The sequence below is a fragment of the Rattus norvegicus genome, chromosome 7 (assembly GCF_021556685.1).
Source record: "Rattus norvegicus strain SHRSP/BbbUtx chromosome 7, alternate assembly SHRSP_T2T, whole genome shotgun sequence".
NCBI classification, from domain to species: domain Eukaryota; kingdom Metazoa; phylum Chordata; class Mammalia; order Rodentia; family Muridae; genus Rattus; species Rattus norvegicus.
This window is the reverse complement of record NC_141540.1, coordinates 116,249,061-116,255,482: the sequence shown is the minus strand read 5'-3', so window position 1 is coordinate 116,255,482 and position 6,422 is coordinate 116,249,061.

Below are 6,422 nucleotides of genomic sequence, written 5' to 3'. Positions count from 1 at the left end.
AGGTACAAGAGATAAATATAGAGACTAGAGATATGGTTCAGAGGGGATCTCCATCCTCATCTTATGGCAAAACTGACCAAAATCAACTTGAGGAGGAAGGAATTTCTTTCACCTTACAGCTTACAGTTAATTACAAAAGGATGAAAGGACATCAGAGCAGAAAGTGAAGGCAGGAAACTAGAGGCATGAACCGCAACAGAGATGGTAGAGGAATTCTGCTTATTGCCTTGCTCCCAGGGCTTTGCTCAGGCTGCTTTCTTAAGCAACCTAGAATCACCTGCCCAGAGATAGCATTGCCCAAAGTGGTACCTTTACATTACCACCCCCCATATTAATCATCGATCAAGAAAATGCCCTACAGAATTGCGTATAGGCCAATTTGATGGAGACATTTTCTTTCTTTCTTTCTTTTTTTATTTATTTTTTTCCATCTTTATTAACTTGAGTATTTCTTATTTACATTTCTATTGTTATTCCCCTTCCTGGTTTCTGGGCCAACATCCCCCAAACACCTACCCCTCCCCTTCTGAATGGGTGTTCCCCTCCCCATCCTCCCCCCATTGCCGCCCTCCCCCCAACAATCACATTCACTGGGGGTTCAGTCTTGGCAGAACCAAGGGCTTCCCCTTCCACTGGTGCTCTTACTAGGCTGTTCATATGAGGTTGGAGCCCAGGGTCACTCCATGTATAGTCTTTGGGTAGTGGCTTAGTCCCTGGAAGATCTGGTTGGTTGGCATTGTTGTTCATATGGGGTCTCAAGCCCCTTCAAGCTCTTTCGGGCCTTTCTAAGATTCCTTCAATGGGGGTCCCATTCTCAGTTCAGTGGTTTGCTCCTGGCATTCACCTATGTATTTGCTGTATTCTGGCAGTGTCTCTCAGGAGAGTTCTACATCCGGTTCCTGTCGGTCTGCACTTCTTTGCTTCATCCATCTTGTCTAATTGGGTGGCTGTATATGTATGGCCCACATGTAGGGCAGGCTCTGAATGGGTGTTACTTCTGCCTCTGTTCTAAACTTTGCCTTCCTATTCCCTCCCAAGGGTATTCTTGTTCCCCTTTTAAAGAAGGAGTGAAGCATTCACATTTTGGTCATACTTCTTGAGTTTCATGTGTTCTGTGCATCTAGGGGAATTCAAGCATTTCGGTTAATAGCAACTTATCAATGAGTGCATACCATGTGTGTTTTTCTGTGATTGGGTTAGCTCACTCAGGATGATATTTTGCAGTTCCATCCATTTGCCTATGAATTTCATAAAGTCATTGTTTTTGATAGCTGAGTAATATTCCATTCTGTAGATGTACCACATTTTCTGTATCCATTCCTCTGTTGAAGAGCATCTGGGTTCTTTCCAGCTTCTGGCTATTATAGATAAGGCTGCTATGAACATAGTGGATCACGTGTCTGTGTTATATGCTGGGGCATCTTTTGGGTATATGCTCAAGAGACGTATAGCTGGATCCTCAGGTAGTTAAATGTCTAGTCTTCTGAGGAACCTCCAGACTGATTTCCAGAATGGTTGTACCAGTCTGCAATCCCACCAACAATGGAGGAGTGTTCCTCTTTCTCCACATCATCACCAGCATTTGCTGTCACCTGAGTTTTTGATCTTAGCCATTGTCACTGGTGTGAGGTAAAACCTCAGGGTTGTTTTGATTTGCATTTCCCTTATGACTAAAGATGTTGAACATTTCTTTAGGTGTTTCTCAGCTATTCAGCATTCCTCAGCTGTGAATTCTTTGTTTAGTTCTGAACCCCATCTTTTAATAGGGTTATTTGTCTCCCTGCGGTCTAACTTCTTGAGTTCTTTGTATATTTTGGATATAAGACCTCTATCAGTTGTAGGATTGGTAAAGATCTTTTCCCAATCTGTTGGTTGTCATTTTGTCCTAACAACAGTATCTTTTGCCTTACAGAAGCTTTGCAGTTTTATGAGATCACATTTGTCGATTCTTGATCTTAGAGCATAAGCTATTGGTGTTTTGTTCAGGAAATTTTCTCCAGTGCCCATGTGTTCGAGATGCTTCCCCACTTTTTCTTCTATTAGTTTGAGTGTATCTGGTTTGATGTGGAGGTCCTTGATCCACTTGGACTTAAGCTTTGTACAGGGTGATAAGCATTCTTCTACATGCTGACCTCCAGTTGAACCAGCACCATTTGCTGAAAATGCTATCTTTTTTCCATTTGATGGTTTTGGCTCCTTTGTCAAAAATCAAGTGCCCATAGGTGTGTGGGTTCATTTCTGGGTCTTCAATTCTGTTCCATTGGTCTATCTGTCTTTCTCTGTACCAATACCATGCAGTTTTTATCACTATTGCTCTGTAATACTGCTTGAATTCAGGGGTAGTGATTCCCCCTGAAGTCCTTTTATTGTTGAGGATAGATTTAGCTATCCTGGGTTTTTTGTTATTCCAGATGAATTTTCAAATTGTCTGTCTAACTCTTTGAAGAAATGGATTGGTATTTTGATGGGGATTGCATTGAATCTGTAGATCGCTTTTGGTAAAATGGCTATTTTTACTATATTAATCCTGCCAATCCATGAGCATGGGAGATCTTTCCATCTTCTGAGGTCTTCTTCAATTTCTTTCTTCAGAGGCTTGAAGTTCTTATTACACAGATCATTCACTTCCTTGGTTAATGTCACACCGAGGTATTTTATATTATTTGGGACTATTATGAAGGGTGTCGTTTCCCTAATTTCGTTCTCAGCTTGTTTCTCTTTTGTGTAGAGGAAGGCTACTGATTTATTTGAGTTAATTTTATACCCAGCCACTTTGCTGAAGTTGTTTATCAGCTTTAGTAGTTCTCTGGTGGAACTTTTGGGATCACTTAAAAATACTATCATATCATCTGCAAATAGTGATACTTTGACTTCTTCTTTTCCAATCTGTATCCCTTTGATCTCCTTCTGTTGTCTGATTGCTCTGGCTAGAACTTCAAGAACTATATTGAATAAGTAGGGAGAGAGTGGGCAGCCTTGTCTAGTCCCTGATTTTAGTGAGATTGCTTCAAGTTTCTCTACATTTAGTTTAATGTTAGCAACTGGTTTGCTGTATATGGCTTTTAGTATGTTTAGTTATGGGCCTTGAATTCCTATTCTTTCCAGGACTTTTATCATGAAGGGGTGTTGAATTTTGTCAAATGCTTTCTCAGCATCTAATGAAATGATTGTGTGGTTTTGTTTATATAATGGATTACGTTGATGGTTTTCTGTATATTAAACCATCCCTGCATGACTGAGATGAAGCCTACTTGATCATGGTGGATTATTGTTTTGATGTGCTCTTGGATTTGGTTTGCCAGAATTTTATTGAGTATTTTTGCATCGATAGTCATAAGGGATATTGGTCTGAAGTTCTCTTTCTTTGTTGGGTCTTTGTGTGGTTTAGGTATAAGAGTAATTGTGGCTTCATAGAAGGAATTCGGTAACGCTCCATCTGTTTCAATTTTGTGGAAGAGTTTGGATAATATTGGTATGAGGTCTTCTATGAAGGTCTGATAGAATTCTGCACTGAACCCATCTGGACCTGGGCTCTTCTTGGTTGGGAGACCTTTAATGACTGCTTCTATTTCTTTAGGAGTTATGGGGTTGTTTAACTGGTTTATCTGTTCCTGATTTAACTTCAGTACCTGGTATCTGTCTAGGAAATTGTCCATTTCCTGCAGATTTTCAAGTTTTGTTGAATATAGGCTTTTGTAGTAGGATCTGATGATTTTTTTAATTTCCTCTGATTCTGTAGTTATGTTTCCCTTTTCATTCTGATTTTGTTAATTTGGACACACTCTCTGTGTCCTCTCGTTAGTCTGGCTAAGGGTTTATCTATCTTGTTGATTTTCTCGAAGAACCAGCTTTTGGTTCTGTTGATTCTTTGTATAGTCCTTTTTGTTTCTACTTGGTTGATTTCAGCTCTGAGTTTGATTATTTCCTGCCTTCTACTCCTCCTGGGTGTATTTGCTTCTTTTTGTTCTAGAGCTTTTAGGTGTGTTGTCAAGCTGCTGATATATGCTCTCTCCTGTTTCTTTCTGCAGGCACTCAGAGCTATGAGTTTTCCTCTTAGCACAGCTTTCATTGTGTCCCAGAAGTTTGGGTATGTTGTACGTTCATTTTCATTGAATTTTAAGAAGTCTTTAATTCCTTTCTTTATTTCTTCCTTGACCAGGTTATCATTGAGTAGAGCGTTATTCAACTTCCATGTATATGTGGACATTCTTCCCTTATTGTTATTGAAGACCAGCTTTAGCCCATGGTGGTTTGATAGGATGCATGGGATTATTTCTATCTTTCTGTATCTGTTGAGGCCTGTCTTATGACCAATTACATGGAGAAAAGTACCATGAGGTGGTTAGAAGAAGGTATATCCTTTTGTTTTAGGATAGAATGTTCTATAAATATCTGTTAATTCCATTTGGTTCATGGTTTCTCTTAGTCTGTCTATGTCTCTGTTTAATTTCTGTTTCCATGATCTGTCCATTGATGAGAGTGGGGTGTTGAAATCTCCTACTATTATTGTGTGAGGTTCAATGTGTGCTTTGAGCTTTAGTAAGGTTTCTTTCATGTATGTAGGTGCCCTTGTATTTGGAGCATAGATATTTAGTATTGAGAGTTCATCTTGGTGGATTTTTCCTTTGATGAATATGAAGTGTCCTTCCTTATCTTTTTTAATGACTTTTAGTTGAAAATCGATTTTATTCAATTTAGAATGAGTACTCCAGCTTGCTTCTTCAGACCATTTGCTTGGAAAGTTGTTTTCTAGCCTTTCACTCTGAGGAAGTGTCTGTCTTTGTCTCTGAGGTGTGTTTCCTGTAGGCAGCAGAATGCAGGGTCCTCATTGCGTATCCAGTTTGTTAATCTATGTCTTTTTATTGGGGAGTTGAGACCATTGATGTTGAGAGATATTAAGGAATAGTGATTATTGCTTCCTGTTATATTCATATTTGGATGTGAGATTAGGTTTGTATGCTTTTCTTCTCTTTGTTTTGTTGCCAAGACGATTAGTTTCTTGCTTTTTCTAGGGTGTAGCTTGCCTCCTTGTGTTGGGCTTTACCATTAATTATCCTTTGTAGTGCTGGATTTGTAGAAAGATATTGTGTAAATTTGGTTTTGTTATGGAATATGTTGGTTTCTCCATCTATGTTAATTGAGAGTTTTCTGGATACAGTAACCTGGGCTGGCATTTGTGTTCTCTTAGGGTCTGTATGACATCTGTCCAGGATCTTCTGGCTTTCATAGTCTCTGGTGAGAAGTCTGGTGTGATTCTGATAGGTCTGCCTTTATATGTTACTTTCTTTTTTCCCTTACTGTTTTTAATATTCTTTCTTTGTTTTGTGCATTTTGTGTTTTGACTATTATGTGATGGGAGGAGTCTCTTTTCTGGTCCAATCTATTTGGAGTTCTGTAGGCTTCTTGTATGTTTATGGGCATCTCTTTCTTTAGGTTAGGGAAGTTTTCTTCTAAAATTTTGTTGAAGATATTTACTGGTCCTTTGAGCTGGGAATCTTCACTCTCTTCTATACCTATTATCCTTAGGTTTGATCTTCTCTTTATGTCCTGGATTTCCTGTATGTTTTGGACCAGTAGCTTTTTCCGTTTTACATTATCTTTGTCCGTTGTGTCGATGATTTCTATGGAATCTTCTGCTCCTGAGATTCTCTCTTCTATCTCTTGAGACTTCTTCTTAATTGAGGTTCCTCTTTCAGGTGACTCTAGCTTGGGTTGAGAAAGAAAGAAAGAAAGAAAGAAAGAAAGAAAGAAAGAAAGAAAGAAAGGAGGAAGGAAGGAAAGAAAGAACTCCTACAGCACATGAGACTACTTGCTAGCCAAACAGGAGGACTTTAGTTCACATTCCCAGCACCTAAGTAAAAAAAAAATCTCCAGATGTGCTGTGGGCATCTATATGTCCAGTCTGTGTTGGGTGGAGCCAGGTGAATCCCTGGGGCTTGCTAGCCCGCAGCCTACCTTCAGCCTCAGCAAAAGACCATGTCCTGAAAGAATGAGGCAAGTAGAGAGAGTGATATGTCAGGACACCTGTCACTCTCCTTTGGTCTCTGCATGCTCATAAACATAGGAGGACACACACACACACACACACACACACACACACACACACAGAGAGAGAGAGAGAGAGAGAGAGAGAGAGAGAGAGAGAGAGAGAGCAGCAGCAGTAGCAGCACCACCACCACCAACAACAACAACACACAAATTAATTGAAAAAAAATAAATGTAAGGAGGTGATGAGCTGTTCTCAGTCTTCAGACTTCAGAAGGTAAAGGATGTCCTCTGGAGTTCCCTAGATGCACTTGCCTAGAAATGACAGAATCTACAGCACAGCTTCTGTTTAGATGTGTTCCCAAATTGCAGATGTTTGAAACTTCCTGCCTGGCGTTTAAGTGCTGTGTGTTGGAGTGGGCATTGCAGAAAGATCG